Source organism: Anomaloglossus baeobatrachus, unplaced genomic scaffold (genome assembly GCF_048569485.1).
Source record: "Anomaloglossus baeobatrachus isolate aAnoBae1 unplaced genomic scaffold, aAnoBae1.hap1 Scaffold_322, whole genome shotgun sequence".
Classification (NCBI taxonomy): domain Eukaryota; kingdom Metazoa; phylum Chordata; class Amphibia; order Anura; family Aromobatidae; genus Anomaloglossus; species Anomaloglossus baeobatrachus.
In genome coordinates, this window is record NW_027442614.1 from 230,250 (window position 1) to 252,447 (window position 22,198).

Below are 22,198 nucleotides of genomic sequence, written 5' to 3' on the forward strand. Positions count from 1 at the left end.
TGCCTGACTTTCCGTCACTGCCACCCTTTGCCATCCTTACCCGTAGAAAGCCCTTTCATCATCCCCAAACCCTAATCTTTTCCCTTTCCTTCCCAGCCCCCAAACCCTGCCCTCTGTACCTTTCTCACCACCCGCTTCCCTTCTCCTGTCATCCCCCTACCACCCGGGAAAAAAAGAGATTGCCCCCTCCTTCCACTAGCCCACCCTCCCACCCAAAGAACAACTTCTTCTGCGCAGCTTGTTTTCTAGGCAGCAGCGCTATTGTGATGTCATCGGGGGGCATTGTGACAAGCCGCCAGTGTTCCGTCTCTTCATGTTGTGCACAGTTCAAACGGAAAATACATCAACAGGCAGACTACAGAAAAGCTTACTATCAAAGGTTAGAGGGGGGCTTTCTCAGAGGGCTTTTTACAGTTTTTCTATTCCCAATTAGCCGTTTAAGTGTACTTATTGAAAGTAGTAATTCTTTCATAGGCCGCCCTTTCTTAGTATTTGACGTTCCTTATATTGCGGTATGAGGCTTCGCAGTAGGTTGCAAACATTCATCACCCATGACTGTCCCCAATTGAGCTCAGAAGCTCAATGTCTATCATGACCTCTCTTTTAGAATGTCCAAGAGCAAGCAAACTATTCCTCCAGGAGAGGGCGCCAACAGACTACTAAAGAGATCATCATTACTCAAAGAAAACCCCAAAAACCAATGCATGATAGGAATAAACAGGTAACTTTCTTTGGAGTGGAAGCGGAGAGATCGCACCAGATGCCAATTCTAGATCTTATCACACCTGTGGTCACTGCAGCAGCAGGTGAATCCACTTTGTCCAAAAGGGATCTATTCCATTCAATTGCAAATGATCTAGATAAGACAGAGAACTGCAGCACGGGGACATAGCCGAGTTGGTCAGGTTGAGTGGTGATGAGTTTGCTATTTGGATGAATAAAGAAAGTCAAAAGTGTGAAAGATAAAAAACAAAAGGAGGAAGTGTGAAAAGTGAATGGGCCAAATTGAGGTGCATATGAAGACGTATGCTTTCTTCCAATTCATTAAATCGGGCTAATATGAATCAGGTGAATTGAGTTCTGCTTTTGGAAACTGGGTTAAGAAGGGGTGCACCGTTCCTGGAGGTACTGCAATACCAGGTCAATGCGTGGAGTGGACAGAGCAAGCTCTTTTTCCATCTCCCTGTTCTAAAAATCCATTTAATATATGGTCCCCAGATAGGGGACGTATCAGATATTAAACTGATAAGAACAGATACTACACTTGATCTTAGCCAAAAGGCCGAGAAGCGATAACCAGAATTGGTTTGGGCCTCGAGTGGCACCCTGGCCTATGCCGGACACATCTTAGGGAGAGAGAGCGAGAGGGAGACAAACCCACGCCTACACAAGACATTTTGTCACCCAAGCCAACCCTTGAAAAGGCTGCTTTGCAGAGCAAAAACAAGAAGAATGGTGCGTTTTGCAGCCGCCGCCCACTGCAATGAATCTGAATAACTCCTCCTTTAGGGCGCAAGCAACTCCCCTCCCCCTTGCAGTCTTTCCAATTCACGATACAAAAAGACGGACAGGACAGGTTGCCTGACTTTCCGTCACTGCCACCCTTTGCCATCCTTACCCGTAGAAAGCCCTTTCATCATCCCCAAACCCTAATCTTTTCCCTTTCCTTCCCAGCCCCCAAACCCTGCCCTCTGTACCTTTCTCACCACCCGCTTCCCTTCTCCTGTCATCCCCCTACCACCCGGGAAAAAAAGAGATTGCCCCCTCCTTCCACTAGCCCACCCTCCCACCCAAAGAACAACTTCTTCTGCGCAGCTTGTTTTCTAGGCAGCAGCGCTATTGTGATGTCATCGGGGGGCATTGTGACAAGCCGCCAGTGTTCCGTCTCTTCATGTTGTGCACAGTTCAAACGGAAAATACATCAACAGGCAGACTACAGAAAAGCTTACTATCAAAGGTTAGAGGGGGGCTTTCTCAGAGGGCTTTTTACAGTTTTTCTATTCCCAATTAGCCGTTTAAGTGTACTTATTGAAAGTAGTAATTCTTTCATAGGCCGCCCTTTCTTAGTATTTGACGTTCCTTATATTGCGGTATGAGGCTTCGCAGTAGGTTGCAAACATTCATCACCCATGACTGTCCCCAATTGAGCTCAGAAGCTCAATGTCTATCATGACCTCTCTTTTAGAATGTCCAAGAGCAAGCAAACTATTCCTCCAGGAGAGGGCGCCAACAGACTACTAAAGAGATCATCATTACTCAAAGAAAACCCCAAAAACCAATGCATGATAGGAATAAACAGGTAACTTTCTTTGGAGTGGAAGCGGAGAGATCGCACCAGATGCCAATTCTAGATCTTATCACACCTGTGGTCACTGCAGCAGCAGGTGAATCCACTTTGTCCAAAAGGGATCTATTCCATTCAATTGCAAATGATCTAGATAAGACAGAGAACTGCAGCACGGGGACATAGCCGAGTTGGTCAGGTTGAGTGGTGATGAGTTTGCTATTTGGATGAATAAAGAAAGTCAAAAGTGTGAAAGATAAAAAACAAAAGGAGGAAGTGTGAAAAGTGAATGGGCCAAATTGAGGTGCATATGAAGACGTATGCTTTCTTCCAATTCATTAAATCGGGCTAATATGAATCAGGTGAATTGAGTTCTGCTTTTGGAAACTGGGTTAAGAAGGGGTGCACCGTTCCTGGAGGTACTGCAATACCAGGTCAATGCGTGGAGTGGACAGAGCAAGCTCTTTTTCCATCTCCCTGTTCTAAAAATCCATTTAATATATGGTCCCCAGATAGGGGACGTATCAGATATTAAACTGATAAGAACAGATACTACACTTGATCTTAGCCAAAAGGCCGAGAAGCGATAACCAGAATTGGTTTGGGCCTCGAGTGGCACCCTGGCCTATGCCGGACACATCTTAGGGAGAGAGAGCGAGAGGGAGACAAACCCACGCCTACACAAGACATTTTGTCACCCAAGCCAACCCTTGAAAAGGCTGCTTTGCAGAGCAAAAACAAGAAGAATGGTGCGTTTTGCAGCCGCCGCCCACTGCAATGAATCTGAATAACTCCTCCTTTAGGGCGCAAGCAACTCCCCTCCCCCTTGCAGTCTTTCCAATTCACGATACAAAAAGACGGACAGGACAGGTTGCCTGACTTTCCGTCACTGCCACCCTTTGCCATCCTTACCCGTAGAAAGCCCTTTCATCATCCCCAAACCCTAATCTTTTCCCTTTCCTTCCCAGCCCCCAAACCCTGCCCTCTGTACCTTTCTCACCACCCGCTTCCCTTCTCCTGTCATCCCCCTACCACCCGGGAAAAAAAGAGATTGCCCCCTCCTTCCACTAGCCCACCCTCCCACCCAAAGAACAACTTCTTCTGCGCAGCTTGTTTTCTAGGCAGCAGCGCTATTGTGATGTCATCGGGGGGCATTGTGACAAGCCGCCAGTGTTCCGTCTCTTCATGTTGTGCACAGTTCAAACGGAAAATACATCAACAGGCAGACTACAGAAAAGCTTACTATCAAAGGTTAGAGGGGGGCTTTCTCAGAGGGCTTTTTACAGTTTTTCTATTCCCAATTAGCCGTTTAAGTGTACTTATTGAAAGTAGTAATTCTTTCATAGGCCGCCCTTTCTTAGTATTTGACGTTCCTTATATTGCGGTATGAGGCTTCGCAGTAGGTTGCAAACATTCATCACCCATGACTGTCCCCAATTGAGCTCAGAAGCTCAATGTCTATCATGACCTCTCTTTTAGAATGTCCAAGAGCAAGCAAACTATTCCTCCAGGAGAGGGCGCCAACAGACTACTAAAGAGATCATCATTACTCAAAGAAAACCCCAAAAACCAATGCATGATAGGAATAAACAGGTAACTTTCTTTGGAGTGGAAGCGGAGAGATCGCACCAGATGCCAATTCTAGATCTTATCACACCTGTGGTCACTGCAGCAGCAGGTGAATCCACTTTGTCCAAAAGGGATCTATTCCATTCAATTGCAAATGATCTAGATAAGACAGAGAACTGCAGCACGGGGACATAGCCGAGTTGGTCAGGTTGAGTGGTGATGAGTTTGCTATTTGGATGAATAAAGAAAGTCAAAAGTGTGAAAGATAAAAAACAAAAGGAGGAAGTGTGAAAAGTGAATGGGCCAAATTGAGGTGCATATGAAGACGTATGCTTTCTTCCAATTCATTAAATCGGGCTAATATGAATCAGGTGAATTGAGTTCTGCTTTTGGAAACTGGGTTAAGAAGGGGTGCACCGTTCCTGGAGGTACTGCAATACCAGGTCAATGCGTGGAGTGGACAGAGCAAGCTCTTTTTCCATCTCCCTGTTCTAAAAATCCATTTAATATATGGTCCCCAGATAGGGGACGTATCAGATATTAAACTGATAAGAACAGATACTACACTTGATCTTAGCCAAAAGGCCGAGAAGCGATAACCAGAATTGGTTTGGGCCTCGAGTGGCACCCTGGCCTATGCCGGACACATCTTAGGGAGAGAGAGCGAGAGGGAGACAAACCCACGCCTACACAAGACATTTTGTCACCCAAGCCAACCCTTGAAAAGGCTGCTTTGCAGAGCAAAAACAAGAAGAATGGTGCGTTTTGCAGCCGCCGCCCACTGCAATGAATCTGAATAACTCCTCCTTTAGGGCGCAAGCAACTCCCCTCCCCCTTGCAGTCTTTCCAATTCACGATACAAAAAGACGGACAGGACAGGTTGCCTGACTTTCCGTCACTGCCACCCTTTGCCATCCTTACCCGTAGAAAGCCCTTTCATCATCCCCAAACCCTAATCTTTTCCCTTTCCTTCCCAGCCCCCAAACCCTGCCCTCTGTACCTTTCTCACCACCCGCTTCCCTTCTCCTGTCATCCCCCTACCACCCGGGAAAAAAAGAGATTGCCCCCTCCTTCCACTAGCCCACCCTCCCACCCAAAGAACAACTTCTTCTGCGCAGCTTGTTTTCTAGGCAGCAGCGCTATTGTGATGTCATCGGGGGGCATTGTGACAAGCCGCCAGTGTTCCGTCTCTTCATGTTGTGCACAGTTCAAACGGAAAATACATCAACAGGCAGACTACAGAAAAGCTTACTATCAAAGGTTAGAGGGGGGCTTTCTCAGAGGGCTTTTTACAGTTTTTCTATTCCCAATTAGCCGTTTAAGTGTACTTATTGAAAGTAGTAATTCTTTCATAGGCCGCCCTTTCTTAGTATTTGACGTTCCTTATATTGCGGTATGAGGCTTCGCAGTAGGTTGCAAACATTCATCACCCATGACTGTCCCCAATTGAGCTCAGAAGCTCAATGTCTATCATGACCTCTCTTTTAGAATGTCCAAGAGCAAGCAAACTATTCCTCCAGGAGAGGGCGCCAACAGACTACTAAAGAGATCATCATTACTCAAAGAAAACCCCAAAAACCAATGCATGATAGGAATAAACAGGTAACTTTCTTTGGAGTGGAAGCGGAGAGATCGCACCAGATGCCAATTCTAGATCTTATCACACCTGTGGTCACTGCAGCAGCAGGTGAATCCACTTTGTCCAAAAGGGATCTATTCCATTCAATTGCAAATGATCTAGATAAGACAGAGAACTGCAGCACGGGGACATAGCCGAGTTGGTCAGGTTGAGTGGTGATGAGTTTGCTATTTGGATGAATAAAGAAAGTCAAAAGTGTGAAAGATAAAAAACAAAAGGAGGAAGTGTGAAAAGTGAATGGGCCAAATTGAGGTGCATATGAAGACGTATGCTTTCTTCCAATTCATTAAATCGGGCTAATATGAATCAGGTGAATTGAGTTCTGCTTTTGGAAACTGGGTTAAGAAGGGGTGCACCGTTCCTGGAGGTACTGCAATACCAGGTCAATGCGTGGAGTGGACAGAGCAAGCTCTTTTTCCATCTCCCTGTTCTAAAAATCCATTTAATATATGGTCCCCAGATAGGGGACGTATCAGATATTAAACTGATAAGAACAGATTTTTGATTTAATGAAGCTTTCCAAAGCACCGCAAAAATGCATGACCGAAGTCACACCAAAAACAGTGCAAAGGCTAGGATTCGTGTGGACCCCTCCGTGAGAAGAGGATCCCCAAAAATCAACCCCGTCCCTCCGAGCCAGAAGGCCACAGCGAGGGTCAGGGATCTTCGGTGCTCCCCCAAGCCGAAGCCTGGTTGAGCCTTGTTGTTGCTCCCAGCATCCACCGAGGCATCTTACCCAAGTGGAGTAGGGAGCTACTAGTCGTTGGTTTCGCAGCCGAGACTGCCCGGACCGTCAACCGGTGTTGGTTTCTCAGCCCAAGGCTGACCGGACCTCCAACCGGGTGTTGGTTTCTCAGCCCAAGGCTGACCGGACCTCCAACCGGGTGTTGGTTTCTCAGCCCAAGGCTAACCGGACCTCCAACCGGGTGTTGGTTTCTCAGCCAAAGCTGACCCGGACCTCCAACCGGGTGTTGGTTTCTCAGCCCAAAGCTGACCGGACCTCCGACCGGGATTATAAAAATTTCCCTTCTTAGCCAGAAGGCCGGGATAGGGCAATATGCTTGGAAAGTATGAATAGGCAAGGCGCGGCGTGCGACAGAGTCTGAGGCTTACCAGGGTCCCAACCTAGCAAGTTCAGACTCCCTCCAGGGTGTCCATTCCTGGGGCACATTGCACCATAACCCCCACACTTACTCAGTCTAATAACCTCGATCCTGGTAGGGCCATGGTTTCCTCTAGATGGATATACTATCCTCCCAAAGTACTAACAAGCGCAACCTTCCAGTGTGCATTGCATCATTGTACTAAGGTGGCCGGAGCCTTAAACCACCTTTTCGAAAGATACTACACTTGATCTTAGCCAAAAGGCCGAGAAGCGATAACCAGAATTGGTTTGGGCCTCGAGTGGCACCCTGGCCTATGCCGGACACATCTTAGGGAGAGAGAGCGAGAGGGAGACAAACCCACGCCTACACAAGACATTTTGTCACCCAAGCCAACCCTTGAAAAGGCTGCTTTGCAGAGCAAAAACAAGAAGAATGGTGCGTTTTGCAGCCGCCGCCCACTGCAATGAATCTGAATAACTCCTCCTTTAGGGCGCAAGCAACTCCCCTCCCCCTTGCAGTCTTTCCAATTCACGATACAAAAAGACGGACAGGACAGGTTGCCTGACTTTCCGTCACTGCCACCCTTTGCCATCCTTACCCGTAGAAAGCCCTTTCATCATCCCCAAACCCTAATCTTTTCCCTTTCCTTCCCAGCCCCCAAACCCTGCCCTCTGTACCTTTCTCACCACCCGCTTCCCTTCTCCTGTCATCCCCCTACCACCCGGGAAAAAAAGAGATTGCCCCCTCCTTCCACTAGCCCACCCTCCCACCCAAAGAACAACTTCTTCTGCGCAGCTTGTTTTCTAGGCAGCAGCGCTATTGTGATGTCATCGGGGGGCATTGTGACAAGCCGCCAGTGTTCCGTCTCTTCATGTTGTGCACAGTTCAAACGGAAAATACATCAACAGGCAGACTACAGAAAAGCTTACTATCAAAGGTTAGAGGGGGGCTTTCTCAGAGGGCTTTTTACAGTTTTTCTATTCCCAATTAGCCGTTTAAGTGTACTTATTGAAAGTAGTAATTCTTTCATAGGCCGCCCTTTCTTAGTATTTGACGTTCCTTATATTGCGGTATGAGGCTTCGCAGTAGGTTGCAAACATTCATCACCCATGACTGTCCCCAATTGAGCTCAGAAGCTCAATGTCTATCATGACCTCTCTTTTAGAATGTCCAAGAGCAAGCAAACTATTCCTCCAGGAGAGGGCGCCAACAGACTACTAAAGAGATCATCATTACTCAAAGAAAACCCCAAAAACCAATGCATGATAGGAATAAACAGGTAACTTTCTTTGGAGTGGAAGCGGAGAGATCGCACCAGATGCCAATTCTAGATCTTATCACACCTGTGGTCACTGCAGCAGCAGGTGAATCCACTTTGTCCAAAAGGGATCTATTCCATTCAATTGCAAATGATCTAGATAAGACAGAGAACTGCAGCACGGGGACATAGCCGAGTTGGTCAGGTTGAGTGGTGATGAGTTTGCTATTTGGATGAATAAAGAAAGTCAAAAGTGTGAAAGATAAAAAACAAAAGGAGGAAGTGTGAAAAGTGAATGGGCCAAATTGAGGTGCATATGAAGACGTATGCTTTCTTCCAATTCATTAAATCGGGCTAATATGAATCAGGTGAATTGAGTTCTGCTTTTGGAAACTGGGTTAAGAAGGGGTGCACCGTTCCTGGAGGTACTGCAATACCAGGTCAATGCGTGGAGTGGACAGAGCAAGCTCTTTTTCCATCTCCCTGTTCTAAAAATCCATTTAATATATGGTCCCCAGATAGGGGACGTATCAGATATTAAACTGATAAGAACAGATTTTTGATTTAATGAAGCTTTCCAAAGCACCGCAAAAAATGCATGACCGAAGTCACACCAAAAACAGTGCAAAGGCTAGGATTCGTGTGGACCCCACCGTGAGGAGAGGGTCCCCAAAAATCAACCCTGTCCCTCCGAGCCAGAAGGCTACAGCAAGGGTCAGGGATCTTCGGTGCTCCCCCAAGCCGAAGCCTGGTTGAGCCTTGTCGTTGCTCCCAGCGTCCACCCAGGCATCTTACCCAAGTGGAGTAGAGAGCTACTAGTTGTTGGTTTCGCAGCCGAAACTGCCCGGACCGTCAACCGGTGTTGGTTTCTCAGTCCAAGGCTAACCGGACCTCCAACCGGGTGTTGGTTTCTCAGCCGAAGCTGACCCAGACCTCCAACCGGGTGTTGGTTTCTCAGCCGAAGCTGACCCGGACCTCCAACCGGGTGTTAGTTTCTCAGCCCAAAGCTGACCAGACCTCCGACCGGGATTATAAAAATTTCCCTTCCTAGCCAGAAGGCCGGGATAGGGTAATATGCTCAAAAAGTATGAAAAGGCAAGGTACGGTATGCTACAGAGCCCAAGGCTTGCCGGGGTCCCAAGCCAGCAAGCTCAGACTCACTCCAGGGTCGTCAGTCCTGGGGCACGTTGTACCATAGCCCCCCACCCTTACTCAGTCTAATAGCCTCGATCCTGGTAGGGCCATGTTTTCCACAAGATGAATATACTATCCACCCAGAGTACTAGCAAGCGCAACCTTCCAGTGTGTATTGTATCATTGTACTAAGGTGGCCTGGAGCTTAAACCACCTCTTCGAACAACACTACACTTGATCTTAGCCAAAAGGCCGAGAAGCGATAACCAGAATTGGTTTGGGCCTCGAGTGGCACCCTGGCCTATGCCGGACACATCTTAGGGAGAGAGAGCGAGAGGGAGACAAACCCACGCCTACACAAGACATTTTGTCACCCAAGCCAACCCTTGAAAAGGCTGCTTTGCAGAGCAAAAACAAGAAGAATGGTGCGTTTTGCAGCCGCCGCCCACTGCAATGAATCTGAATAACTCCTCCTTTAGGGCGCAAGCAACTCCCCTCCCCCTTGCAGTCTTTCCAATTCACGATACAAAAAGACGGACAGGACAGGTTGCCTGACTTTCCGTCACTGCCACCCTTTGCCATCCTTACCCGTAGAAAGCCCTTTCATCATCCCCAAACCCTAATCTTTTCCCTTTCCTTCCCAGCCCCCAAACCCTGCCCTCTGTACCTTTCTCACCACCCGCTTCCCTTCTCCTGTCATCCCCCTACCACCCGGGAAAAAAAGAGATTGCCCCCTCCTTCCACTAGCCCACCCTCCCACCCAAAGAACAACTTCTTCTGCGCAGCTTGTTTTCTAGGCAGCAGCGCTATTGTGATGTCATCGGGGGGCATTGTGACAAGCCGCCAGTGTTCCGTCTCTTCATGTTGTGCACAGTTCAAACGGAAAATACATCAACAGGCAGACTACAGAAAAGCTTACTATCAAAGGTTAGAGGGGGGCTTTCTCAGAGGGCTTTTTACAGTTTTTCTATTCCCAATTAGCCGTTTAAGTGTACTTATTGAAAGTAGTAATTCTTTCATAGGCCGCCCTTTCTTAGTATTTGACGTTCCTTATATTGCGGTATGAGGCTTCGCAGTAGGTTGCAAACATTCATCACCCATGACTGTCCCCAATTGAGCTCAGAAGCTCAATGTCTATCATGACCTCTCTTTTAGAATGTCCAAGAGCAAGCAAACTATTCCTCCAGGAGAGGGCGCCAACAGACTACTAAAGAGATCATCATTACTCAAAGAAAACCCCAAAAACCAATGCATGATAGGAATAAACAGGTAACTTTCTTTGGAGTGGAAGCGGAGAGATCGCACCAGATGCCAATTCTAGATCTTATCACACCTGTGGTCACTGCAGCAGCAGGTGAATCCACTTTGTCCAAAAGGGATCTATTCCATTCAATTGCAAATGATCTAGATAAGACAGAGAACTGCAGCACGGGGACATAGCCGAGTTGGTCAGGTTGAGTGGTGATGAGTTTGCTATTTGGATGAATAAAGAAAGTCAAAAGTGTGAAAGATAAAAAACAAAAGGAGGAAGTGTGAAAAGTGAATGGGCCAAATTGAGGTGCATATGAAGACGTATGCTTTCTTCCAATTCATTAAATCGGGCTAATATGAATCAGGTGAATTGAGTTCTGCTTTTGGAAACTGGGTTAAGAAGGGGTGCACCGTTCCTGGAGGTACTGCAATACCAGGTCAATGCGTGGAGTGGACAGAGCAAGCTCTTTTTCCATCTCCCTGTTCTAAAAATCCATTTAATATATGGTCCCCAGATAGGGGACGTATCAGATATTAAACTGATAAGAACAGATACTACACTTGATCTTAGCCAAAAGGCCGAGAAGCGATAACCAGAATTGGTTTGGGCCTCGAGTGGCACCCTGGCCTATGCCGGACACATCTTAGGGAGAGAGAGCGAGAGGGAGACAAACCCACGCCTACACAAGACATTTTGTCACCCAAGCCAACCCTTGAAAAGGCTGCTTTGCAGAGCAAAAACAAGAAGAATGGTGCGTTTTGCAGCCGCCGCCCACTGCAATGAATCTGAATAACTCCTCCTTTAGGGCGCAAGCAACTCCCCTCCCCCTTGCAGTCTTTCCAATTCACGATACAAAAAGACGGACAGGACAGGTTGCCTGACTTTCCGTCACTGCCACCCTTTGCCATCCTTACCCGTAGAAAGCCCTTTCATCATCCCCAAACCCTAATCTTTTCCCTTTCCTTCCCAGCCCCCAAACCCTGCCCTCTGTACCTTTCTCACCACCCGCTTCCCTTCTCCTGTCATCCCCCTACCACCCGGGAAAAAAAGAGATTGCCCCCTCCTTCCACTAGCCCACCCTCCCACCCAAAGAACAACTTCTTCTGCGCAGCTTGTTTTCTAGGCAGCAGCGCTATTGTGATGTCATCGGGGGGCATTGTGACAAGCCGCCAGTGTTCCGTCTCTTCATGTTGTGCACAGTTCAAACGGAAAATACATCAACAGGCAGACTACAGAAAAGCTTACTATCAAAGGTTAGAGGGGGGCTTTCTCAGAGGGCTTTTTACAGTTTTTCTATTCCCAATTAGCCGTTTAAGTGTACTTATTGAAAGTAGTAATTCTTTCATAGGCCGCCCTTTCTTAGTATTTGACGTTCCTTATATTGCGGTATGAGGCTTCGCAGTAGGTTGCAAACATTCATCACCCATGACTGTCCCCAATTGAGCTCAGAAGCTCAATGTCTATCATGACCTCTCTTTTAGAATGTCCAAGAGCAAGCAAACTATTCCTCCAGGAGAGGGCGCCAACAGACTACTAAAGAGATCATCATTACTCAAAGAAAACCCCAAAAACCAATGCATGATAGGAATAAACAGGTAACTTTCTTTGGAGTGGAAGCGGAGAGATCGCACCAGATGCCAATTCTAGATCTTATCACACCTGTGGTCACTGCAGCAGCAGGTGAATCCACTTTGTCCAAAAGGGATCTATTCCATTCAATTGCAAATGATCTAGATAAGACAGAGAACTGCAGCACGGGGACATAGCCGAGTTGGTCAGGTTGAGTGGTGATGAGTTTGCTATTTGGATGAATAAAGAAAGTCAAAAGTGTGAAAGATAAAAAACAAAAGGAGGAAGTGTGAAAAGTGAATGGGCCAAATTGAGGTGCATATGAAGACGTATGCTTTCTTCCAATTCATTAAATCGGGCTAATATGAATCAGGTGAATTGAGTTCTGCTTTTGGAAACTGGGTTAAGAAGGGGTGCACCGTTCCTGGAGGTACTGCAATACCAGGTCAATGCGTGGAGTGGACAGAGCAAGCTCTTTTTCCATCTCCCTGTTCTAAAAATCCATTTAATATATGGTCCCCAGATAGGGGACGTATCAGATATTAAACTGATAAGAACAGATTTTTGATTTAATGAAGCTTTCCAAAGCACCACAAAAAATGCATGACCGAAGTCACACCAAAAACAGTGCAAAGGCTAGGATTCGTGTGGACCCCACCGTGAGGAGAGGGTCCCCAAAAATCAACCCCGTCCCTCCGAGCCAGAAGGCCACAGCAAGGGTCAGGGATCTTCGGTGCTCCCCCAAGCCGAAGCCTGGTTGAGCCTTGTCGTTGCTCCCAGCGTCCACCCAGGCATCTTACCCAAGTGGAGTAGAGAGCTACTAGTTATTGGTTTCGCAGCCGAAACTGCCCGGACCGTCAACCGGTGTTGGTTTCTCAGCCCAAGGCTAACCGGACCTCCAACCGGGTGTTGGTTTCTCAGCCGAAGCTGACCCAGACCTCCAACCGGGTGTTGGTTTCTCAGCCGAAGCTGACCCGGACCTCCAACCGGGTGTTAGTTTCTCAGCCCAAAGCTGACCAGACCTCCGACCGGGATTATAAAAATTTCCCTTCCTAGCCAGAAGGCCGGGATAGGGTAATATGCTCAAAAAGTATGAAAAGGCAAGGTACGGTGTGCTACAGAGCCCAAGGCTTGCCGGGGTCCCAAGCCAGCAAGCTCAGACTCACTCCAGGGTCGTCAGTCCTGGGGCACGTTGTACTATAGCCCCCCACCCTTACTCAGTCTAATAGCCTTGATCCTGGTAGGGCCATGTTTTCCTCTAGATGAATATACTATCCACCCAGAGTACTAGCAAGCGCAACCTTCCAGTGTGCAGTGTATCATTGTACTAAGGTGGCCTGGAGCTTAAACCACCTCTTCGAACAACACTACACATGATCTTAGCCAAAAGGCCGAGAAGCGATAACCAGAATTGGTTTGGGCCTCGAGTGGCACCCTGGCCTATGCCGGACACATCTTAGGGAGAGAGAGCGAGAGGGAGACAAACCCACGCCTACACAAGACATTTTGTCACCCAAGCCAACCCTTGAAAAGGCTGCTTTGCAGAGCAAAAACAAGAAGAATGGTGCGTTTTGCAGCCGCCGCCCACTGCAATGAATCTGAATAACTCCTCCTTTAGGGCGCAAGCAACTCCCCTCCCCCTTGCAGTCTTTCCAATTCACGATACAAAAAGACGGACAGGACAGGTTGCCTGACTTTCCGTCACTGCCACCCTTTGCCATCCTTACCCGTAGAAAGCCCTTTCATCATCCCCAAACCCTAATCTTTTCCCTTTCCTTCCCAGCCCCCAAACCCTGCCCTCTGTACCTTTCTCACCACCCGCTTCCCTTCTCCTGTCATCCCCCTACCACCCGGGAAAAAAAGAGATTGCCCCCTCCTTCCACTAGCCCACCCTCCCACCCAAAGAACAACTTCTTCTGCGCAGCTTGTTTTCTAGGCAGCAGCGCTATTGTGATGTCATCGGGGGGCATTGTGACAAGCCGCCAGTGTTCCGTCTCTTCATGTTGTGCACAGTTCAAACGGAAAATACATCAACAGGCAGACTACAGAAAAGCTTACTATCAAAGGTTAGAGGGGGGCTTTCTCAGAGGGCTTTTTACAGTTTTTCTATTCCCAATTAGCCGTTTAAGTGTACTTATTGAAAGTAGTAATTCTTTCATAGGCCGCCCTTTCTTAGTATTTGACGTTCCTTATATTGCGGTATGAGGCTTCGCAGTAGGTTGCAAACATTCATCACCCATGACTGTCCCCAATTGAGCTCAGAAGCTCAATGTCTATCATGACCTCTCTTTTAGAATGTCCAAGAGCAAGCAAACTATTCCTCCAGGAGAGGGCGCCAACAGACTACTAAAGAGATCATCATTACTCAAAGAAAACCCCAAAAACCAATGCATGATAGGAATAAACAGGTAACTTTCTTTGGAGTGGAAGCGGAGAGATCGCACCAGATGCCAATTCTAGATCTTATCACACCTGTGGTCACTGCAGCAGCAGGTGAATCCACTTTGTCCAAAAGGGATCTATTCCATTCAATTGCAAATGATCTAGATAAGACAGAGAACTGCAGCACGGGGACATAGCCGAGTTGGTCAGGTTGAGTGGTGATGAGTTTGCTATTTGGATGAATAAAGAAAGTCAAAAGTGTGAAAGATAAAAAACAAAAGGAGGAAGTGTGAAAAGTGAATGGGCCAAATTGAGGTGCATATGAAGACGTATGCTTTCTTCCAATTCATTAAATCGGGCTAATATGAATCAGGTGAATTGAGTTCTGCTTTTGGAAACTGGGTTAAGAAGGGGTGCACCGTTCCTGGAGGTACTGCAATACCAGGTCAATGCGTGGAGTGGACAGAGCAAGCTCTTTTTCCATCTCCCTGTTCTAAAAATCCATTTAATATATGGTCCCCAGATAGGGGACGTATCAGATATTAAACTGATAAGAACAGATACTACACTTGATCTTAGCCAAAAGGCCGAGAAGCGATAACCAGAATTGGTTTGGGCCTCGAGTGGCACCCTGGCCTATGCCGGACACATCTTAGGGAGAGAGAGCGAGAGGGAGACAAACCCACGCCTACACAAGACATTTTGTCACCCAAGCCAACCCTTGAAAAGGCTGCTTTGCAGAGCAAAAACAAGAAGAATGGTGCGTTTTGCAGCCGCCGCCCACTGCAATGAATCTGAATAACTCCTCCTTTAGGGCGCAAGCAACTCCCCTCCCCCTTGCAGTCTTTCCAATTCACGATACAAAAAGACGGACAGGACAGGTTGCCTGACTTTCCGTCACTGCCACCCTTTGCCATCCTTACCCGTAGAAAGCCCTTTCATCATCCCCAAACCCTAATCTTTTCCCTTTCCTTCCCAGCCCCCAAACCCTGCCCTCTGTACCTTTCTCACCACCCGCTTCCCTTCTCCTGTCATCCCCCTACCACCCGGGAAAAAAAGAGATTGCCCCCTCCTTCCACTAGCCCACCCTCCCACCCAAAGAACAACTTCTTCTGCGCAGCTTGTTTTCTAGGCAGCAGCGCTATTGTGATGTCATCGGGGGGCATTGTGACAAGCCGCCAGTGTTCCGTCTCTTCATGTTGTGCACAGTTCAAACGGAAAATACATCAACAGGCAGACTACAGAAAAGCTTACTATCAAAGGTTAGAGGGGGGCTTTCTCAGAGGGCTTTTTACAGTTTTTCTATTCCCAATTAGCCGTTTAAGTGTACTTATTGAAAGTAGTAATTCTTTCATAGGCCGCCCTTTCTTAGTATTTGACGTTCCTTATATTGCGGTATGAGGCTTCGCAGTAGGTTGCAAACATTCATCACCCATGACTGTCCCCAATTGAGCTCAGAAGCTCAATGTCTATCATGACCTCTCTTTTAGAATGTCCAAGAGCAAGCAAACTATTCCTCCAGGAGAGGGCGCCAACAGACTACTAAAGAGATCATCATTACTCAAAGAAAACCCCAAAAACCAATGCATGATAGGAATAAACAGGTAACTTTCTTTGGAGTGGAAGCGGAGAGATCGCACCAGATGCCAATTCTAGATCTTATCACACCTGTGGTCACTGCAGCAGCAGGTGAATCCACTTTGTCCAAAAGGGATCTATTCCATTCAATTGCAAATGATCTAGATAAGACAGAGAACTGCAGCACGGGGACATAGCCGAGTTGGTCAGGTTGAGTGGTGATGAGTTTGCTATTTGGATGAATAAAGAAAGTCAAAAGTGTGAAAGATAAAAAACAAAAGGAGGAAGTGTGAAAAGTGAATGGGCCAAATTGAGGTGCATATGAAGACGTATGCTTTCTTCCAATTCATTAAATCGGGCTAATATGAATCAGGTGAATTGAGTTCTGCTTTTGGAAACTGGGTTAAGAAGGGGTGCACCGTTCCTGGAGGTACTGCAATACCAGGTCAATGCGTGGAGTGGACAGAGCAAGCTCTTTTTCCATCTCCCTGTTCTAAAAATCCATTTAATATATGGTCCCCAGATAGGGGACGTATCAGATATTAAACTGATAAGAACAGATACTACACTTGATCTTAGCCAAAAGGCCGAGAAGCGATAACCAGAATTGGTTTGGGCCTCGAGTGGCACCCTGGCCTATGCCGGACACATCTTAGGGAGAGAGAGCGAGAGGGAGACAAACCCACGCCTACACAAGACATTTTGTCACCCAAGCCAACCCTTGAAAAGGCTGCTTTGCAGAGCAAAAACAAGAAGAATGGTGCGTTTTGCAGCCGCCGCCCACTGCAATGAATCTGAATAACTCCTCCTTTAGGGCGCAAGCAACTCCCCTCCCCCTTGCAGTCTTTCCAATTCACGATACAAAAAGACGGACAGGACAGGTTGCCTGACTTTCCGTCACTGCCACCCTTTGCCATCCTTACCCGTAGAAAGCCCTTTCATCATCCCCAAACCCTAATCTTTTCCCTTTCCTTCCCAGCCCCCAAACCCTGCCCTCTGTACCTTTCTCACCACCCGCTTCCCTTCTCCTGTCATCCCCCTACCACCCGGGAAAAAAAGAGATTGCCCCCTCCTTCCACTAGCCCACCCTCCCACCCAAAGAACAACTTCTTCTGCGCAGCTTGTTTTCTAGGCAGCAGCGCTATTGTGATGTCATCGGGGGGCATTGTGACAAGCCGCCAGTGTTCCGTCTCTTCATGTTGTGCACAGTTCAAACGGAAAATACATCAACAGGCAGACTACAGAAAAGCTTACTATCAAAGGTTAGAGGGGGGCTTTCTCAGAGGGCTTTTTACAGTTTTTCTATTCCCAATTAGCCGTTTAAGTGTACTTATTGAAAGTAGTAATTCTTTCATAGGCCGCCCTTTCTTAGTATTTGACGTTCCTTATATTGCGGTATGAGGCTTCGCAGTAGGTTGCAAACATTCATCACCCATGACTGTCCCCAATTGAGCTCAGAAGCTCAATGTCTATCATGACCTCTCTTTTAGAATGTCCAAGAGCAAGCAAACTATTCCTCCAGGAGAGGGCGCCAACAGACTACTAAAGAGATCATCATTACTCAAAGAAAACCCCAAAAACCAATGCATGATAGGAATAAACAGGTAACTTTCTTTGGAGTGGAAGCGGAGAGATCGCACCAGATGCCAATTCTAGATCTTATCACACCTGTGGTCACTGCAGCAGCAGGTGAATCCACTTTGTCCAAAAGGGATCTATTCCATTCAATTGCAAATGATCTAGATAAGACAGAGAACTGCAGCACGGGGACATAGCCGAGTTGGTCAGGTTGAGTGGTGATGAGTTTGCTATTTGGATGAATAAAGAAAGTCAAAAGTGTGAAAGATAAAAAACAAAAGGAGGAAGTGTGAAAAGTGAATGGGCCAAATTGAGGTGCATATGAAGACGTATGCTTTCTTCCAATTCATTAAATCGGGCTAATATGAATCAGGTGAATTGAGTTCTGCTTTTGGAAACTGGGTTAAGAAGGGGTGCACCGTTCCTGGAGGTACTGCAATACCAGGTCAATGCGTGGAGTGGACAGAGCAAGCTCTTTTTCCATCTCCCTGTTCTAAAAATCCATTTAATATATGGTCCCCAGATAGGGGACGTATCAGATATTAAACTGATAAGAACAGATACTACACTTGATCTTAGCCAAAAGGCCGAGAAGCGATAACCAGAATTGGTTTGGGCCTCGAGTGGCACCCTGGCCTATGCCGGACACATCTTAGGGAGAGAGAGCGAGAGGGAGACAAACCCACGCCTACACAAGACATTTTGTCACCCAAGCCAACCCTTGAAAAGGCTGCTTTGCAGAGCAAAAACAAGAAGAATGGTGCGTTTTGCAGCCGCCGCCCACTGCAATGAATCTGAATAACTCCTCCTTTAGGGCGCAAGCAACTCCCCTCCCCCTTGCAGTCTTTCCAATTCACGATACAAAAAGACGGACAGGACAGGTTGCCTGACTTTCCGTCACTGCCACCCTTTGCCATCCTTACCCGTAGAAAGCCCTTTCATCATCCCCAAACCCTAATCTTTTCCCTTTCCTTCCCAGCCCCCAAACCCTGCCCTCTGTACCTTTCTCACCACCCGCTTCCCTTCTCCTGTCATCCCCCTACCACCCGGGAAAAAAAGAGATTGCCCCCTCCTTCCACTAGCCCACCCTCCCACCCAAAGAACAACTTCTTCTGCGCAGCTTGTTTTCTAGGCAGCAGCGCTATTGTGATGTCATCGGGGGGCATTGTGACAAGCCGCCAGTGTTCCGTCTCTTCATGTTGTGCACAGTTCAAACGGAAAATACATCAACAGGCAGACTACAGAAAAGCTTACTATCAAAGGTTAGAGGGGGGCTTTCTCAGAGGGCTTTTTACAGTTTTTCTATTCCCAATTAGCCGTTTAAGTGTACTTATTGAAAGTAGTAATTCTTTCATAGGCCGCCCTTTCTTAGTATTTGACGTTCCTTATATTGCGGTATGAGGCTTCGCAGTAGGTTGCAAACATTCATCACCCATGACTGTCCCCAATTGAGCTCAGAAGCTCAATGTCTATCATGACCTCTCTTTTAGAATGTCCAAGAGCAAGCAAACTATTCCTCCAGGAGAGGGCGCCAACAGACTACTAAAGAGATCATCATTACTCAAAGAAAACCCCAAAAACCAATGCATGATAGGAATAAACAGGTAACTTTCTTTGGAGTGGAAGCGGAGAGATCGCACCAGATGCCAATTCTAGATCTTATCACACCTGTGGTCACTGCAGCAGCAGGTGAATCCACTTTGTCCAAAAGGGATCTATTCCATTCAATTGCAAATGATCTAGATAAGACAGAGAACTGCAGCACGGGGACATAGCCGAGTTGGTCAGGTTGAGTGGTGATGAGTTTGCTATTTGGATGAATAAAGAAAGTCAAAAGTGTGAAAGATAAAAAACAAAAGGAGGAAGTGTGAAAAGTGAATGGGCCAAATTGAGGTGCATATGAAGACGTATGCTTTCTTCCAATTCATTAAATCGGGCTAATATGAATCAGGTGAATTGAGTTCTGCTTTTGGAAACTGGGTTAAGAAGGGGTGCACCGTTCCTGGAGGTACTGCAATACCAGGTCAATGCGTGGAGTGGACAGAGCAAGCTCTTTTTCCATCTCCCTGTTCTAAAAATCCATTTAATATATGGTCCCCAGATAGGGGACGTATCAGATATTAAACTGATAAGAACAGATACTACACTTGATCTTAGCCAAAAGGCCGAGAAGCGATAACCAGAATTGGTTTGGGCCTCGAGTGGCACCCTGGCCTATGCCGGACACATCTTAGGGAGAGAGAGCGAGAGGGAGACAAACCCACGCCTACACAAGACATTTTGTCACCCAAGCCAACCCTTGAAAAGGCTGCTTTGCAGAGCAAAAACAAGAAGAATGGTGCGTTTTGCAGCCGCCGCCCACTGCAATGAATCTGAATAACTCCTCCTTTAGGGCGCAAGCAACTCCCCTCCCCCTTGCAGTCTTTCCAATTCACGATACAAAAAGACGGACAGGACAGGTTGCCTGACTTTCCGTCACTGCCACCCTTTGCCATCCTTACCCGTAGAAAGCCCTTTCATCATCCCCAAACCCTAATCTTTTCCCTTTCCTTCCCAGCCCCCAAACCCTGCCCTCTGTACCTTTCTCACCACCCGCTTCCCTTCTCCTGTCATCCCCCTACCACCCGGGAAAAAAAGAGATTGCCCCCTCCTTCCACTAGCCCACCCTCCCACCCAAAGAACAACTTCTTCTGCGCAGCTTGTTTTCTAGGCAGCAGCGCTATTGTGATGTCATCGGGGGGCATTGTGACAAGCCGCCAGTGTTCCGTCTCTTCATGTTGTGCACAGTTCAAACGGAAAATACATCAACAGGCAGACTACAGAAAAGCTTACTATCAAAGGTTAGAGGGGGGCTTTCTCAGAGGGCTTTTTACAGTTTTTCTATTCCCAATTAGCCGTTTAAGTGTACTTATTGAAAGTAGTAATTCTTTCATAGGCCGCCCTTTCTTAGTATTTGACGTTCCTTATATTGCGGTATGAGGCTTCGCAGTAGGTTGCAAACATTCATCACCCATGACTGTCCCCAATTGAGCTCAGAAGCTCAATGTCTATCATGACCTCTCTTTTAGAATGTCCAAGAGCAAGCAAACTATTCCTCCAGGAGAGGGCGCCAACAGACTACTAAAGAGATCATCATTACTCAAAGAAAACCCCAAAAACCAATGCATGATAGGAATAAACAGGTAACTTTCTTTGGAGTGGAAGCGGAGAGATCGCACCAGATGCCAATTCTAGATCTTATCACACCTGTGGTCACTGCAGCAGCAGGTGAATCCACTTTGTCCAAAAGGGATCTATTCCATTCAATTGCAAATGATCTAGATAAGACAGAGAACTGCAGCACGGGGACATAGCCGAGTTGGTCAGGTTGAGTGGTGATGAGTTTGCTATTTGGATGAATAAAGAAAGTCAAAAGTGTGAAAGATAAAAAACAAAAGGAGGAAGTGTGAAAAGTGAATGGGCCAAATTGAGGTGCATATGAAGACGTATGCTTTCTTCCAATTCATTAAATCGGGCTAATATGAATCAGGTGAATTGAGTTCTGCTTTTGGAAACTGGGTTAAGAAGGGGTGCACCGTTCCTGGAGGTACTGCAATACCAGGTCAATGCGTGGAGTGGACAGAGCAAGCTCTTTTTCCATCTCCCTGTTCTAAAAATCCATTTAATATATGGTCCCCAGATAGGGGACGTATCAGATATTAAACTGATAAGAACAGATACTACACTTGATCTTAGCCAAAAGGCCGAGAAGCGATAACCAGAATTGGTTTGGGCCTCGAGTGGCACCCTGGCCTATGCCGGACACATCTTAGGGAGAGAGAGCGAGAGGGAGACAAACCCACGCCTACACAAGACATTTTGTCACCCAAGCCAACCCTTGAAAAGGCTGCTTTGCAGAGCAAAAACAAGAAGAATGGTGCGTTTTGCAGCCGCCGCCCACTGCAATGAATCTGAATAACTCCTCCTTTAGGGCGCAAGCAACTCCCCTCCCCCTTGCAGTCTTTCCAATTCACGATACAAAAAGACGGACAGGACAGGTTGCCTGACTTTCCGTCACTGCCACCCTTTGCCATCCTTACCCGTAGAAAGCCCTTTCATCATCCCCAAACCCTAATCTTTTCCCTTTCCTTCCCAGCCCCCAAACCCTGCCCTCTGTACCTTTCTCACCACCCGCTTCCCTTCTCCTGTCATCCCCCTACCACCCGGGAAAAAAAGAGATTGCCTCCTCCTTCCACTAGCCCACCCTCCCACCCAAAGAACAACTTCTTCTGCGCAGCTTGTTTTCTAGGCAGCAGCGCTATTGTGATGTCATCGGGGGGCATTGTGACAAGCCGCCAGTGTTCCGTCTCTTCATGTTGTGCACAGTTCAAACGGAAAATACATCAACAGGCAGACTACAGAAAAGCTTACTATCAAAGGTTAGAGGGGGGCTTTCTCAGAGGGCTTTTTACAGTTTTTCTATTCCCAATTAGCCGTTTAAGTGTACTTATTGAAAGTAGTAATTCTTTCATAGGCCGCCCTTTCTTAGTATTTGACGTTCCTTATATTGCGGTATGAGGCTTCGCAGTAGGTTGCAAACATTCATCACCCATGACTGTCCCCAATTGAGCTCAGAAGCTCAATGTCTATCATGACCTCTCTTTTAGAATGTCCAAGAGCAAGCAAACTATTCCTCCAGGAGAGGGCGCCAACAGACTACTAAAGAGATCATCATTACTCAAAGAAAACCCCAAAAACCAATGCATGATAGGAATAAACAGGTAACTTTCTTTGGAGTGGAAGCGGAGAGATCGCACCAGATGCCAATTCTAGATCTTATCACACCTGTGGTCACTGCAGCAGCAGGTGA

At 47.1% G+C, this 22,198-nt stretch overlaps 12 non-coding genes and 1 pseudogene across 12 annotated transcripts; all 13 read right to left on the reverse strand.

Annotated features, from left to right (window-relative positions):
• Positions 1-1,103: 1,103 nt before the first annotated feature.
• On the reverse strand, positions 1,104-1,294 carry LOC142269679 (U2 spliceosomal RNA). Its single transcript, XR_012735106.1, has one exon. It is a non-coding gene; the product is annotated as a U2 spliceosomal RNA (small nuclear RNA).
• A 1,387-nt stretch (positions 1,295-2,681) lies between these two features.
• Positions 2,682-2,872, reverse strand: LOC142269680 (U2 spliceosomal RNA). Its single transcript, XR_012735107.1, has one exon. It is a non-coding gene; the product is annotated as a U2 spliceosomal RNA (small nuclear RNA).
• A 1,387-nt stretch (positions 2,873-4,259) lies between these two features.
• Positions 4,260-4,450, reverse strand: LOC142269681 (U2 spliceosomal RNA). The gene has a single exon (XR_012735108.1). It is a non-coding gene; the product is annotated as a U2 spliceosomal RNA (small nuclear RNA).
• A 1,387-nt stretch (positions 4,451-5,837) lies between these two features.
• LOC142269767 (U2 spliceosomal RNA) lies at positions 5,838-6,033 on the reverse strand. The gene has a single exon (XR_012735184.1). It is a non-coding gene; the product is annotated as a U2 spliceosomal RNA (small nuclear RNA).
• Positions 6,034-6,730: 697 nt separating this feature from the next.
• On the reverse strand, positions 6,731-6,872 carry LOC142269779 (U2 spliceosomal RNA; annotated as a pseudogene).
• A 1,387-nt stretch (positions 6,873-8,259) lies between these two features.
• LOC142269758 (U2 spliceosomal RNA) lies at positions 8,260-8,452 on the reverse strand. The gene has a single exon (XR_012735177.1). It is a non-coding gene; the product is annotated as a U2 spliceosomal RNA (small nuclear RNA).
• A 2,189-nt stretch (positions 8,453-10,641) lies between these two features.
• LOC142269682 (U2 spliceosomal RNA) lies at positions 10,642-10,832 on the reverse strand. Its single transcript, XR_012735109.1, has one exon. It is a non-coding gene; the product is annotated as a U2 spliceosomal RNA (small nuclear RNA).
• A 1,387-nt stretch (positions 10,833-12,219) lies between these two features.
• LOC142269757 (U2 spliceosomal RNA) lies at positions 12,220-12,412 on the reverse strand. The gene has a single exon (XR_012735176.1). It is a non-coding gene; the product is annotated as a U2 spliceosomal RNA (small nuclear RNA).
• A 2,189-nt stretch (positions 12,413-14,601) lies between these two features.
• On the reverse strand, positions 14,602-14,792 carry LOC142269684 (U2 spliceosomal RNA). The gene has a single exon (XR_012735110.1). It is a non-coding gene; the product is annotated as a U2 spliceosomal RNA (small nuclear RNA).
• Positions 14,793-16,179: 1,387 nt separating this feature from the next.
• On the reverse strand, positions 16,180-16,370 carry LOC142269685 (U2 spliceosomal RNA). Its single transcript, XR_012735111.1, has one exon. It is a non-coding gene; the product is annotated as a U2 spliceosomal RNA (small nuclear RNA).
• A 1,387-nt stretch (positions 16,371-17,757) lies between these two features.
• On the reverse strand, positions 17,758-17,948 carry LOC142269686 (U2 spliceosomal RNA). The gene has a single exon (XR_012735112.1). It is a non-coding gene; the product is annotated as a U2 spliceosomal RNA (small nuclear RNA).
• A 1,387-nt stretch (positions 17,949-19,335) lies between these two features.
• Positions 19,336-19,526, reverse strand: LOC142269687 (U2 spliceosomal RNA). The gene has a single exon (XR_012735113.1). It is a non-coding gene; the product is annotated as a U2 spliceosomal RNA (small nuclear RNA).
• A 1,387-nt stretch (positions 19,527-20,913) lies between these two features.
• Positions 20,914-21,104, reverse strand: LOC142269688 (U2 spliceosomal RNA). Its single transcript, XR_012735114.1, has one exon. It is a non-coding gene; the product is annotated as a U2 spliceosomal RNA (small nuclear RNA).
• Between the last annotated feature and the right edge of the window lie 1,094 nt (positions 21,105-22,198).